This window comes from Periplaneta americana, chromosome 4, assembly GCF_040183065.1.
Source record: "Periplaneta americana isolate PAMFEO1 chromosome 4, P.americana_PAMFEO1_priV1, whole genome shotgun sequence".
NCBI classification, from domain to species: domain Eukaryota; kingdom Metazoa; phylum Arthropoda; class Insecta; order Blattodea; family Blattidae; genus Periplaneta; species Periplaneta americana.
In genome coordinates, this window is record NC_091120.1 from 121781262 (window position 1) to 121796616 (window position 15355).

The 15355-nt window shown below is 33.5% G+C and overlaps 3 long non-coding RNA genes across 10 annotated transcripts; 1 reads left to right on the forward strand and 2 right to left on the reverse strand.

The window, feature by feature from the left end:
• Positions 1 to 1845: 1845 nt before the first annotated feature.
• On the forward strand, positions 1846 to 7568 carry LOC138698164 (uncharacterized). 6 transcript variants are annotated; one of them, XR_011331740.1, is made up of 8 exons: positions 1846 to 2277; positions 3031 to 4179; positions 5034 to 5224; positions 5428 to 5486; positions 5633 to 5702; positions 6438 to 6499; positions 6602 to 6728; positions 7140 to 7565. It is a non-coding gene; the product is annotated as an uncharacterized lncRNA (long non-coding RNA). The 6 variants fall into 6 exon arrangements; XR_011331738.1 differs by having other exon boundaries at positions 5633 to 6499; positions 7140 to 7567; XR_011331739.1 differs by having other exon boundaries at positions 6438 to 6728; positions 7140 to 7566.
• A 902-nt stretch (positions 7569 to 8470) lies between these two features.
• Positions 8471 to 9999, reverse strand: LOC138698165 (uncharacterized). Its single transcript, XR_011331742.1, has 2 exons — positions 9578 to 9999; positions 8471 to 8824 (listed from the first exon to the last, which is right to left on the reverse strand). It is a non-coding gene; the product is annotated as an uncharacterized lncRNA (long non-coding RNA).
• A 487-nt stretch (positions 10000 to 10486) lies between these two features.
• LOC138698166 (uncharacterized) lies at positions 10487 to 13150 on the reverse strand. 3 transcript variants are annotated; one of them, XR_011331745.1, is made up of 5 exons: positions 12832 to 13150; positions 12570 to 12628; positions 11557 to 12423; positions 11328 to 11454; positions 10489 to 10916 (listed from the first exon to the last, which is right to left on the reverse strand). It is a non-coding gene; the product is annotated as an uncharacterized lncRNA (long non-coding RNA). The 3 variants fall into 3 exon arrangements; XR_011331744.1 differs by having other exon boundaries at positions 10487 to 10986; positions 11328 to 12423; XR_011331743.1 differs by having other exon boundaries at positions 11328 to 12423.
• Between the last annotated feature and the right edge of the window lie 2205 nt (positions 13151 to 15355).

Here is a 15355-nt window from a genome sequence, read left to right on the forward strand (position 1 = left end):
CCACAGGTGAAATAAAATGTGAAGGAGGAATACGGCAGGGTGACTCCTTAAGTCCAGCAATTTTCAATCTAATAATGGATAAATTAATTGATAGTGTTACAACAATGAAAGGTTATGTAATGGGTAAGAACCAGATAAATATAGTAGGTTACGCAGATGATGTAGTACTTATAGCAGAATCCGAAGATGATTTACAGAGATTATTAAATAAATTTGTGGTGACATCTAAATTATACAATATGGTAGTTTCAACAGAGAAAACTAAAACTATTTTTATATCCAAGGAGCCGTTAAGATGTAAGCTGGAAATAGAAGGGACAATTATTGAACAAGTAGTGGAGTTTCAGCACTTAGGAGTTAATATATCAAGTGATCGCCAAACGTATAAAGAGGCTAGAGAGCAGGTCATGAAAGGAGCTCGAGTATCAGGTTACTTAAGGGATGTAACATGGAAAAATAAGTATCTAAGTATAGAAGGAAAAGTTAAAATATATAAAATAATGATAAGACCGATACTGACCTATGGAGCCGAAACACGAGCCACCACAAAAAAATAAATCAGCTATATACAACAGTAGAAATGAATACATTAAGATCGATAATAGGAAAGACAAGAAGAGATAGGATGAGAAATAGGAAGTAAGAGACCAGTGTGAAATAATAGACATTAATAAATTTGTGAAAGGAAGAACAAAGGAATGGAATAATCACGTTACAAGAATGAGGGATGATAGAATACCAAAAGTAGCCAGGGACATGAAACCCCTAGGAAGAAGAGGAATGCCGCAACAAAGAGATGGAAAGATGGTCTGCAATCAACATCTAGTCTTACAAACCATTGACGATAAATACAACTTGCATTCTATAGCCGTCGAAATTAGATCCCTAATACTTAAATTTGAAGGTCGTATTTGCTTAATGTGGGTGCGCGGCCACACAGGTACTGAAGGAAACGAAAGAGCGGATACATTAGCGAAGCAAGCGGCCTCAACCAACTCAGAATATAAATATTCCACCTGTCCTATTTCGTACATCAAGCAGAAGATCAAGCACACAACTACACTCAAGTGGAATACATACTGGAACTCTAGTGTTAAAGGCTCTGTGACCTAGAAATTATTCTTTCCCAATGTACAAGACAGACTATGTTGCAGTCAGTTCTCAACCGACTTCTTTTACACCCAATTTATGACCGGCCATGGAAAATTCGGTTCCTACTTTGAAAGATTTAGGATCAAAAGTGCAGAAGAATCTCTGTGCATATGCAAAGAGAATCAGACTGTTGAACATTTGATTTTTCACTGTCCAGTGTTCGAAAGGAAAAGACACTTTTTAAGATATCATATCTCGGATTGCAATTTAAATTACTCCACACCCCTTTACCATTTTCTTAGAAAAAAATGTTGTTACAAACAATTCACAGAGTTTATACACCACATCCACGCAAGACTGTAGCTGTTAATTGTATATAAATTAATGATGTTATAAAATCCTAATGCACTATGTAAAACAAGGTGTCTATCTTTGGGACATAATAATAGTAATGACAACAATAACTATGTTTGTATTATAGATTCTACTATTGTTGAGTATTTGATGACAGGTATATAGTTTGTAACCATAAGTAATTTTGTTTTTATTTTTTCTTTACTATCGCAAACCAACTATATAATAGGTATTTTATTTGTAACTACGCCAATTATGTGCATTATCTCATTAATATTGCTTAAAATTATGTATAAGATCACAAATTAATGTAATAATCTTGCAATTTCTCTACACCTTCGATTATAATTTCTAATTTTATTTCATTTTGTTTTAACTGAAAGTAATTATTGCATAACGTATTTAGGGCCTGTACTACGACTCTCGGATAAAGTTCTAGTTTAAACTTATCCGGCAGATGGCATATTTATCCGGAAGTTGGGTTGTAATTGCGTACTACGACTTTTGGTTATGTGCAATCTGGAGGCTAAACTTCCAGATTAGCAATCCGAGAAGCAGAGTCAGATTGGCGTTATCCGGAGGTTGGAACTCGGTGTTGAAATCAAGATGGCTGCACGTCGTACAGCTGGTGATTTGAAGGATCAATTTAATTTTGATACTGATTCTGATGATAAGTTCTGGAGCAGGTACTTCGTTATATCAGAACAGCAAAACGAATTAGGCTGCGTCCAAATAATTTTGAAGAATGGGATGACGAGAAATTTTTAGACAGTTTCGAATAACGAAACCTACTACATGAAATCAATTATCAACTGAAACAAGACACAGCTCGTAAGTACACAGTTAATAATAAGCTACACTATTTCTGTAGGTATTACATCAATATTTTATATATAATAGCACTATAATAATTACTTTGAAGTACAGTAACCTGTAATACAGTAGAAATGAGGTTAGAATGTTGCTTCATGCAGGTGTTCTGTTGCCCTTACAAGATATGAAGGTGATTGATATAATAATATAGGGCAACCTACAATAATAACAGTTTCAAAATACTATATAAAAAATAATAACAGTATATAATATATCAAAATCCTTTATATGGTAAATTACTATTTCTTCACAATTGCGTTACCACTTCAAGATACAAATGTATTCACATATTTGGCTTTTAGTCAAGTCATATGTACCATAAACGAAAGAAAAATTGAGTGCCGACACCAATTTCCCAAATAAAGGTGGAAAGTTGCTGTGAAAGTGGAGTGCGGTGGAGAGGTACGGGTAGGCGGGATCGCTCTATCGAGATAGAAGGGTAGGCGGCAGGGAAGGGCAACACATTCATTTCATTACTGTGTTTCCTTACTAATTAAAGGGAAAAGACAAGTTTTCGTAAGATCGAGTTAGTGACAGGTTAGTATGATTTGCATATATTTACAATTGTCTAAAAAAAAATGTCAAAACTACATCCAAACCTCTCTCTTACAGGCTATCCTGTAGGGAGTCCTTGCCTTCTTTTGGTAACGCTATTGTAAAGATTTACCGGTAAAGTTGTAACCAAATCTCATTGTTTATATATTTTTACAGAAATAATGCCTTACCTCCAATGGACCAACTACTACTGGTATTGAGATTCTATGCCACTGGGAGAACATTGACAACAGTAGGAGATTTTTGTGGGGTCCACGAAGTTACAGCAGGAACTGTTGTCAATCGAGCTAGTGCTGCACTTGTTGCTTGGTTTAATTGAAGTGATGACTTTTAATGCTTCATTGGGAGTAGTTTTATTTGCTCCAGTAATTAAGTGCAAGGCTTATTCCCCCCCCCCCCCAAGGGATTCTGTCTCTTTTTGATGCTGTTACGAATACTTCTGAATAGTATTTTAATACAGGTTTTATGTATATATTATAGGTCTTGATTAAAGTTTTCCTAGAACTGTTTCATTTTGTGTCTGTTAGTTGTTTAGTCAACTCTCCGAAGATAGATTGGAATACCAATAAGGCATCACTCATGAGACAACTATCAGGAGATAATGTGGTAGGGTGGCAAGTTCCCTTCTCCTTCCTTGCATATATAGCTCACCAGTAGGAGTAGGCCTAGCATATTTCACTAATCAGACTTAAGATATGCTTGCTATATACAGTATTATTATTTAACAAACTGTAACAATTTATTGAATTTTAGACGTGAAAGTTTTTCTTCATTTCCTGAAAGTTTTGGAATTGGCATTTATGTTTTGCAAGGGAGCTGTTTCATTCACGCTAGGCCTAGTGATTCATGTATGCAAACATATTCATATCGTTACTTTTTATATATATTTTATTGCTTGGATCCCTCACAGTGATGTCTTAACAGGCTAAGGGCCTGTACTACGATCGCCTGTTAAAGCTCCAGATTCGTAAACTCCAGTTTAGCAATCTGGAAGTTAAATATTTTGTTCTGTACTACCAGCGGATTTTAACTGCAGGATTGTTATCCGGAAGATATAGTAACATTTTTATTACGTTGGCAATGAAGTTACTGAAAATGTAGTGAAATTTATTGCGTTGGTATACCTTTCCCCGCGTATTTCATGTTTATGTTCCGTGTTTATATGGTACTATTTATTTTGAGGTTTTATTGTAAGCATTATTGTTATTATTTATTATAATGCTGAAACTCCAGCCAAGAAAATAACAGAGTGAAGAACAGAAAATTACACATACTATATGAAGAAACTTTACATGGAAGCAAAAGGTAAGATTTTAAAGGTTATGTTTCTTTTCGAATAGTAATAATTCCTTCAATATGATAGTATTTTGGTTTTAATTAGTAGGCCTAAAGAGGACGGGTGCGGGTTCAAGCAAAAGTGCGTTTTTCTCCATAATCATTGTTTTATTCATGTGTAACTGCACAAGAAGTATAGGTGGCAATTATTTTTGTATTGTAATTAATATTAAGTGTGCTTTCAGTTTGTTGTATAGCCTACATTATTAGTGAATAGGGCCTATTTCGGTAATTTTTTTAGAAATAGTGTACTCACGGCTTCAAATCATGGGTCGAAGGCATAGTAACTCGTTTAAAAAGAAAAGTTCACTGATACTGATAATAATGAATGATGTTTTTGGCCTGGGATTTCTAACTAACATTAGTACAGCAAGGTACACTGTTCCTAGCAAATTACCAATATTTCAGCATGTTAGGCCTACGTATTTTACTGTTAGTAAATGGGCGGATATTTTGTATTAGGCCTATAATACCATTCGATCATAAATAGGGCCTAACATTATTTTTTAAAAGAACAGCATGAGGTGGAGAGACGTTTCCACTAAAATGCAATATCTGTTGCTGCTACCAGTTCGACTATAATCACTCACTGTAATGCACATTCAACACCTCGTAAAATAACACAGAAACAGAAGATATTAAGTTTTTTCCAAAGTTTCTATGTACAGTATAGTCATATGTTTGATATTGTACAGACAATCGTCCAGTAAAAGCTCTTGCTTATTTAGGTATAGAAACTTAGATAAGGGAAAAAGAGAAATACAGTATATTTTCTAATGTTGTAGGTTGCATATGGAATTAACCTAGTTTTACTTCCTTTTTAGTAATATAGAATGAAGCATGGGAAGAATATAGTAACATCAGCACAAATACAAGGACCTGAAAACAGCTGAGAAGCAAATTTGAATTCTTGGAAAAGAACACAAAGAAAATTGCTGCTGCAGAGAGACAATGCAGGCTACAAACAATTGGAGCCCCTCCAACTGAAGCAAAACCAAATCCAAACTTAGCCAAGGTAAGTGATTTAATTCTCCTATCAATTGAGTGATTTCTCAGTGATTTTCATTCATATTCAATGCATAAGTTCACTTATATGTTAATTTATACAATTATTACATAATAAGCAGAGGAAATTGTATAACACAAGTTTGAATTCTTTTTATTTATTTGTTTATTTATTCATTCACTCATTTATTTATTTACTTACTTTTGTTACAGCCGAAGTAGTAACTAAACCAAGTTCCACTGATACCAGTGCAGCTAATAACACGAATGAGGTTAGTGTGTAAGGAATTAAGAGTCAGAAGAAGAGATGATGAGCTTTAGAGATAAAAAATGATATTAGATTCTTGAAAATTGTTATACAAATTTAATTTAATGTCGGTATTACATTATAATACTATTATTTCTTTTTTATTTACAGTACCATTCAGGTTCACAGTGCAATTCTTTAGTTTTTGAAGTGAAACTGGACATCCCAACAATATCTCCAGGTAATTTGATTTATACTACAAAACGTTCTTTCACATTCTACGTACGATGCTTACTTTTCCAATCCGAAATAGCTGTAACATGTAAACACATTTTCAGCCAACATGTTGAAAATAAAACTAACACACATACTATATGAAATCTGCAGCAAGCAGTAGATAAATTAGATGCAAAAGTTAAAAAAAAAATGTTAAAATATAAATTGTACATAATGATGAAATGGTCACAAGAAATGGATGTCATAAAAACTAAACATCATTGTATTATAATATTATGTGGGATTTGAGTAGGAATTTGAAATTTATAAATGTAGGCCTAAAAATAGAAAGCACACTAAACTGAAGAATTTATTTTGAGATTTCTCTGTAATGGGTTTGTAATTAGATTAGGCCACATTATGTTAAGTTGTATTTCAATTTTACCGTGAGGATTCTCACTTTGAAACTTGTGAATGATTTCTTGTGTACAGAAAAACGGAAAAATATTTTTTCATAAGGTAAAACAGAAACTGACTACACTCTATTTACAATAGAACTATTTGCTTGGTTTTCTCTCTCTCTTTTTTATTGCAGCTTCACTTTCTTATTGTTAAAAATGAGTTTGGATTAATAGCACGTTAGAAAATACAATACTGTTACAGCTGCTGACTTTGAAGTGTCCACACATTTATGATAAAACATCATCTTTCTCCAGAATTAAATATCTTAAGAATTAATTCCACTCTTAAAATATTACAGAGTCAGCTGGTGCAGCAGATGAAGGTCTTCCACTGTACGGGTATTTACACAGTGTAATGAAAGTAAGTTTTAAGTGAAATTACTGGTTTATTCAGTGTAGGTAGTGTAGGCTAAACTCAGAAAGATCTGAATATAAGCATATATCCCTCTCTTAAATATTTCAGCTGATAATGGGATAATAGATGATCGAGTTACACCCCAAGGATGCTTTAAGAAAAAAGAAAGAAAGAAAAAGCAAGCCTCTGAGGAATGCATTAGCCACATTGAAAAATCTTTCTCCATCTGTGAACTGTAAGTTTAATGTTGACTTAATTTTACTTGAGATGTTAGAAATTCATGAACTTCAGTACTATTACAGTGATTTCTTTAAAAAATACATTAGTTGAAAGTTGGATGCTAACATTATAACATAGAATGATTTGAAATAAAAGTAAGTCATATCCTCATGTTTGCAAGGAGATGGGGTTTGGAATATCAAAAGTAAGATTTGGAGTTTTTACATTACTTTTTCCTCCTCTTTAATGGGTGGTCTATCTACAAAGACATCTTCAATTAGTGGCAGAAAGTAAATGCTACAATAATCACCCATTCTTTATGTTTTAACAAAAAATATGTTTAATTTTGTTGACCAGATTTGTTTGACCTGGATGACTGGGAGATTACTTCTTCTCATCCTTCTAATGGAGTGATAATGTCTTGCAGCTGTTCTTGATCCCTGTGGTCTCTGGCCTCTGCTTTATCTGCTAGTCTTCAGGATTAGGTTCGAGTCAGGTGATAATTATTAGCTAATCTAAGGTTTCTGGTTGGGTTCGGGTCTGGTTCAGATCAGGCCGAGATGGGCCGGGCCTAAGAATTATGGCCCGTGCAGATCTCTAACAAATGGGGCTTATAGCTGAAGTTGGCTCTGCCACAGTTTTCCAAGTTTTGTGTATTTGCATATGTATTTGTGTTGTGTTTAATTACAGTTACTATGTACTCTTATGTATTAGCCTGTATATTATTAATTTGTAAATATGACATGTACCATAGCATATATAATGAGACAGTGGATGTAATAAATGATTATGCTTATTGTGTCTTCTGAAAAATGTCGTGTTTTGTTCACACAAAATAAATAAATAAATTTTAAATTTAATTGCAGCTATAGTGCATCTCTCTTGTTTTAAGTACACATTCACAGAGTACCTGAATACAATTGAAGCGTCAGCTGGAACAAAGTTGTAAGTTACAAAATTTTCATTCGGTGTGTTTCCGTGTAATAATGTTCTATGTCATGTTACCTTGCTATACTCCTTGGCTTGCAACTGTCCATCAATGCAGTACGTGAAATTTGTCCACTCAAAAGTTTGCTACCCTCATAAGAACAAAGTTGTACGCATATACACATTTTTGCAGCTCCTGTAAATTTTACCAAATATAACTTATAACGTTGTTCCAGCCGACGCTTCAATTAATGTGCCTCTTGAAAAATGTTGTTTTACCATATTTTGCTTATGTAAAATAAATTTGAATTACAGATACAGTGCATTTTTATTGTTTTAAATAGCCTACAATGTACCTGGTCATAATTTTTAAAATGTATTTATCAAACCTTTGTGTTTGAATCATCTTAGCCTGTTAAGACATCACTGTGAGGGATCCAAGCAATAAAATATATATAAAAAGTAACGATATGAATATGTTTGCATACATGAATCACTAGGCCTAGCGTGAATGAAACAGCTCCCTTGCAAAACATAAATGCCAATTCCAAAACTTTCAGGAAATGAAGAAAAACTTTCACGTCTAAAATTCAATAAATTGTTACAGTTTGTTAAATAATAATACTGTATATAGCAAGCATATCTTAAGTCTGATTAGTGAAATATGCTAGGCCTACTCCTACTGGTGAGCTATATATGCAAGGAAGGAGAAGGGAACTTGCCACCCTACCACATTATCTCCTGATAGTTGTCTCATGAGTGATGCCTTATTGGTATTCCAATCTATCTTCGGAGAGTTGACTAAACAACTAACAGACACAAAATGAAACAGTTCTAGGAAAACTTTAATCAAGACCTATAATATATACATAAAACCTGTATTAAAATACTATTCAGAAGTATTCGTAACAGCATCAAAAAGAGACAGAATCCCTTGGGGGGGGGGGGGGGGGGAATAAGCCTTGCACTTAATTACTGGAGCAAATAAAACTACTCCCAATGAAGCATTAAAAGTCATCACTTCAATTAAACCAAGCAACAAGTGCAGCACTAGCTCGATTGACAACAGTTCCTGCTGTAACTTCGTGGACCCCACAAAAATCTCCTACTGTTGTCAATGTTCTCCCAGTGGCATAGAATCTCAATACCAGTAGTAGTTGGTCCATTGGAGGTAAGGCATTATTTCTGTAAAAATATATAAACAATGAGATTTGGTTACAACTTTACCGGTAAATCTTTACAATAGCGTTACCAAAAGAAGGCAAGGACTCCCTACAGGATAGCCTGTAAGAGAGAGGTTTGGATGTAGTTTTGACATTTTTTTTTAGACAATTGTAAATATATGCAAATCATACTAACCTGTCACTAACTCGATCTTACGAAAACTTGTCTTTTCCCTTTAATTAGTAAGGAAACACAGTAATGAAATGAATGTGTTGCCCTTCCCTGCCGCCTACCCTTCTATCTCGATAGAGCGATCCCGCCTACCCGTACCTCTCCACCGCACTCCACTTTCACAGCAACTTTCCACCTTTATTTGGGAAATTGGTGTCGGCACTCAATTTTTCTTTCGTTTATGGTACATATGACTTGACTAAAAGCCAAATATGTGAATACATTTGTATCTTGAAGTGGTAACGCAATTGTGAAGAAATAGTAATTTACCATATAAAGGATTTTGATATATTATATACTGTTATTATTTTTTATATAGTATTTTGAAACTGTTATTATTGTAGGTTGCCCTATATTATTATATCAATCACCTTCATATCTTGTAAGGGCAACAGAACACCTGCATGAAGCAACATTCTAACCTCATTTCTACTGTATTACAGGTTACTGTACTTCAAAGTAATTATTATAGTGCTATTATATATAAAATATTGATGTAATACCTACAGAAATAGTGTAGCTTATTATTAACTGTGTACTTACGAGCTGTGTCTTGTTTCAGTTGATAATTGATTTCATGTAGTAGGTTTCGTTATTCGAAACTGTCTAAAAAATTTCTCGTCATCCCATTCTTCAAAATTATTTGGACGCAGCCTAATTCGTTTTGCTGTTCTGATATAACGAAGTATCTGCTCCAGAACTTATCATCAGAATCAGTATCAAAATTAAATTGATCCTTCAAATCACCAGCTGTACGACGTGCAGCCATCTTGATTTCAACACCGAGTTCCAACCTCCGGATAACGCCAATCTGCTACTCTGCCTCTCGGATTGCTAATCTGGAAGTTTAGCCTCCAGATTGCACATAACCAAAAGTCGTAGTACGCAATTACAACCCAACTTCCGGATAAATATGCCATCTGCCGGATAAGTTTAAACTAGAACTTTATCCGAGAGTCGTAGTACAGGCCCTAAGATGATTCAAACACAAAGGTTTGATAAATACATTTTAAAAATTATGACCAGGTACATTGTAGGCTATTTAAAACAATAAAAATGCACTGTATCTGTAATTCAAATTTATTTTACATAAGCAAAATATGGTAAAACAACATTTTTCAAGAGGCACATTAATTGAAGCGTCGGCAGGAACAACGTTATAAGTTATATTTGGTAAAATTTACAGGAGCTGCAAAAATGTGTATATGCGTACAACTTTGTTCTTATGAGGGTAGCAAACTTTTGAGTGGACAAATTTCACGTACTGCATTGATGGACAGTTGCAAGCCAAGGAGTATAGCAAGGTAACATGACATAGAACATTATTACACGGAAACACACCGAATGAAAATTTTGTAACTTACAACTTTGTTCCAGCTGACGCTTCAATTGTATTCAGGTACTCTGTGAATGTGTACTTAAAACAAGAGAGATGCACTATAGCTGCAATTAAATTTAAAATTTATTTATTTATTTTGTGTGAACAAAACACGACATTTTTCAGAAGACACAATAAGCATAATCATTTATTACATCCACTGTCTCATTATATATGCTATGGTACATGTCATATTTACAAATTAATAATATACAGGCTAATACATAAGAGTACATAGTAACTGTAATTAAACACAACACAAATACATATGCAAATACACAAAACTTGGAAAACTGTGGCAGAGCCAACTTCAGCTATAAGCCCCATTTGTTAGAGATCTGCACGGGCCATAATTCTTAGGCCCGGCCCATCTCGGCCTGATCTGAACCAGACCCGAACCCAACCAGAAACCTTAGATTAGCTAATAATTATCACCTGACTCGAACCTAATCCTGAAGACTAGCAGATAAAGCAGAGGCCAGAGACCACAGGGATCAAGAACAGCTGCAAGACATTATCACTCCATTAGAAGGATGAGAAGAAGTAATCTCCCAGTCATCCAGGTCAAACAAATCTGGTCAACAAAATTAAACATATTTTTTGTTAAAACATAAAGAATGGGTGATTATTGTAGCATTTACTTTCTGCCACTAATTGAAGATGTCTTTGTAGATAGACCACCCATTAAAGAGGAGGAAAAAGTAATGTAAAAACTCCAAATCTTACTTTTGATATTCCAAACCCCATCTCCTTGCAAACATGAGGATATGACTTACTTTTATTTCAAATCATTCTATGTTATAATGTTAGCATCCAACTTTCAACTAATGTATTTTTTAAAGAAATCACTGTAATAGTACTGAAGTTCATGAATTTCTAACATCTCAAGTAAAATTAAGTCAACATTAAACTTACAGTTCACAGATGGAGAAAGATTTTTCAATGTGGCTAATGCATTCCTCAGAGGCTTGCTTTTTCTTTCTTTCTTTTTTCTTAAAGCATCCTTGGGGTGTAACTCGATCATCTATTATCCCATTATCAGCTGAAATATTTAAGAGAGGGATATATGCTTATATTCAGATCTTTCTGAGTTTAGCCTACACTACCTACACTGAATAAACCAGTAATTTCACTTAAAACTTACTTTCATTACACTGTGTAAATACCCGTACAGTGGAAGACCTTCATCTGCTGCACCAGCTGACTCTGTAATATTTTAAGAGTGGAATTAATTCTTAAGATATTTAATTCTGGAGAAAGATGATGTTTTATCATAAATGTGTGGACACTTCAAAGTCAGCAGCTGTAACAGTATTGTATTTTCTAACGTGCTATTAATCCAAACTCATTTTTAACAATAAGAAAGTGAAGCTGCAATAAAAAAGAGAGAGAGAAAACCAAGCAAATAGTTCTATTGTAAATAGAGTGTAGTCAGTTTCTGTTTTACCTTATGAAAAAATATTTTTCCGTTTTTCTGTACACAAGAAATCATTCACAAGTTTCAAAGTGAGAATCCTCACGGTAAAATTGAAATACAACTTAACATAATGTGGCCTAATCTAATTACAAACCCATTACAGAGAAATCTCAAAATAAATTCTTCAGTTTAGTGTGCTTTCTATTTTTAGGCCTACATTTATAAATTTCAAATTCCTACTCAAATCCCACATAATATTATAATACAATGATGTTTAGTTTTTATGACATCCATTTCTTGTGACCATTTCATCATTATGTACAATTTATATTTTAACATTTTTTTTTTAACTTTTGCATCTAATTTATCTACTGCTTGCTGCAGATTTCATATAGTATGTGTGTTAGTTTTATTTTCAACATGTTGGCTGAAAATGTGTTTACATGTTACAGCTATTTCGGATTGGAAAAGTAAGCATCGTACGTAGAATGTGAAAGAACGTTTTGTAGTATAAATCAAATTACCTGGAGATATTGTTGGGATGTCCAGTTTCACTTCAAAAACTAAAGAATTGCACTGTGAACCTGAATGGTACTGTAAATAAAAAAGAAATAATAGTATTATAATGTAATACCGACATTAAATTAAATTTGTATAACAATTTTCAAGAATCTAATATCATTTTTTATCTCTAAAGCTCATCATCTCTTCTTCTGACTCTTAATTCCTTACACACTAACCTCATTCGTGTTATTAGCTGCACTGGTATCAGTGGAACTTGGTTTAGTTACTACTTCGGCTGTAACAAAAGTAAGTAAATAAATAAATGAGTGAATGAATAAATAAACAAATAAATAAAAAGAATTCAAACTTGTGTTATACAATTTCCTCTGCTTATTATGTAATAATTGTATAAATTAACATATAAGTGAACTTATGCATTGAATATGAATGAAAATCACTGAGAAATCACTCAATTGATAGGAGAATTAAATCACTTACCTTGGCTAAGTTTGGATTTGGTTTTGCTTCAGTTGGAGGGGCTCCAATTGTTTGTAGCCTGCATTGTCTCTCTGCAGCAGCAATTTTCTTTGTGTTCTTTTCCAAGAATTCAAATTTGCTTCTCAGCTGTTTTCAGGTCCTTGTATTTGTGCTGATGTTACTATATTCTTCCCATGCTTCATTCTATATTACTAAAAAGGAAGTAAAACTAGGTTAATTCCATATGCAACCTACAACATTAGAAAATATACTGTATTTCTCTTTTTCCCTTATCTAAGTTTCTATACCTAAATAAGCAAGAGCTTTTACTGGACGATTGTCTGTACAATATCAAACATATGACTATACTGTACATAGAAACTTTGGAAAAAACTTAATATCTTCTGTTTCTGTGTTATTTTACGAGGTGTTGAATGTGCATTACAGTGAGTGATTATAGTCGAACTGGTAGCAGCAACAGATATTGCATTTTAGTGGAAACGTCTCTCCACCTCATGCTGTTCTTTTAAAAAATAATGTTAGGCCCTATTTATGATCGAATGGTATTATAGGCCTAATACAAAATATCCGCCCATTTACTAACAGTAAAATACGTAGGCCTAACATGCTGAAATATTGGTAATTTGCTAGGAACAGTGTACCTTGCTGTACTAATGTTGGTTAGAAATCCCAGGCCAAAAACATCATTCATTATTATCAGTATCAGTGAACTTTTCTTTTTAAACGAGTTACTATGCCTTCGACCCATGATTTGAAGCCGTGAGTACACTATTTCTAAAAAAATTACCGAAATAGGCCCTATTCACTAATAATGTAGGCTATACAACAAACTGAAAGCACACTTAATATTAATTACAGGTAATTTCATAGAAGACGGGCACTTGGTTGAATATAGTAAGTATTACCAACTTCTTTATTTCAGAGTTAAATGTTAGTGATCTTTTAGTGACTTTTACATGTTAGTTCTAGGTTTTTGTACTAGGTGTCGCCGTGATTTTCTTTTAATTTTATTGGTTATAGTTGTCATTTGTTCTAGAATTTTCGTTAATTTTGAATGGATAATGACGTTATCAGTTGTTCTTGGTTGTTTGACGTGAGTGGTGTTATGTTGTGTCTGATGGCTAAAAGCTAATGAAAGTTTCTCATTTTATGATTTTTGTGATTTTCTTTCGATTTGATTGGTTATAGTTATCATTAATTCTAGAATTTTCATTAATTTTTCATGGATAATGACGTTGTCCTGTTGTTCTTGGTTGTTTGACGTGAGTGGTGTTACATTGTAGATTTGTCTGCATTTGTCGAATGCGCATCATCATGCTTACGAAAAGCCACTTTTCAGTGCCAATAATTTATTTTGTGTGCACAAGATTGGAATTTTGAAGTAAGAGGGAAAGGAAGGAAACCGTGTTCTGAAATTTATCTATTAAATTTTGTGTCGATTTTGGTTTAGTTCTTTCGCTGGTGAAGAAGGATTGTGTTGAATATTGAGAAGAAAACTGTTTTCCTGTGGTTTAAAGGAATTATTTACTGAATTTTCTGTAGAAGTTAAGATGTAATAAGTGTTCGAAGAGAATTTCATTTAGTCTAAACACGTGGTTTATTTATGCAAAGTTGACTGTACGACAAAGTGTTGGTTTAGTTCTTTGTTGCCTGCATGGTTTAAGTTTAGATTGCCTTAAAGTCTATGTCATTTATACTGGAAGTGAAGAGGTTGTCGTTGAAGACGTCGATGAGAATTGAATTTTATTTGATAAGGTGATAAATTATTATGTTTTGTTTTGTGTTTTAGTGATTTTTGGGGGTAAAGTACGGACGAAAACTGCCAGAAAAGTACTACCAAATATGAAGTTCGAATGCCACCAAACGCCAAAAAAACAAAAGGCGAGAAATTAAATATATTTTCATTTTTTTGGAGGGCTTGTTCTTCTTTAAAAATATGAATATATATTTGATTTTTCATCTTTGATTTTGCGATGTTTAGTGACATTTGAACTTCATAGTTGGCAGAAGGTTTTTGGTAGTTTTCGTCAGCCATGTTGGATTTTGCCCGTCTTCTAGGAAATTACCTAATTACAATACAAAAATAATTGCCACCTACACTTCTTGTGCAGTTACACATGAATAAAACAATGATTATGGAGAAAAACGCACTTTTGCTGGAACCCGCACCCGTCCTCTTTAGGCCTACTAATTAAAACCAAAATACTATCATATTGAAGGAATTATTACTATTCGAAAAGAAACATAACCTTTAAAATCTTACCTTTTGCTTCCATGTAAAGTTTCTTCATATAGTATGTGTAATTTTCTGTTCTTCACTCTGTTATTTTCTTGGCTGGAGTTTCAGCATTATAATAAATAATAACAATAATGCTTACAATAAAACCTCAAAATAAATAGTACCATATAAACACGGAACATAAACATGAAATACGCGGGGAAAGGTATACCAACGCAATAAATTTCACTACATTTTCAGTAACTTCATTGCCAACGTAATAAAAATGTTACTATATCTTCCGGA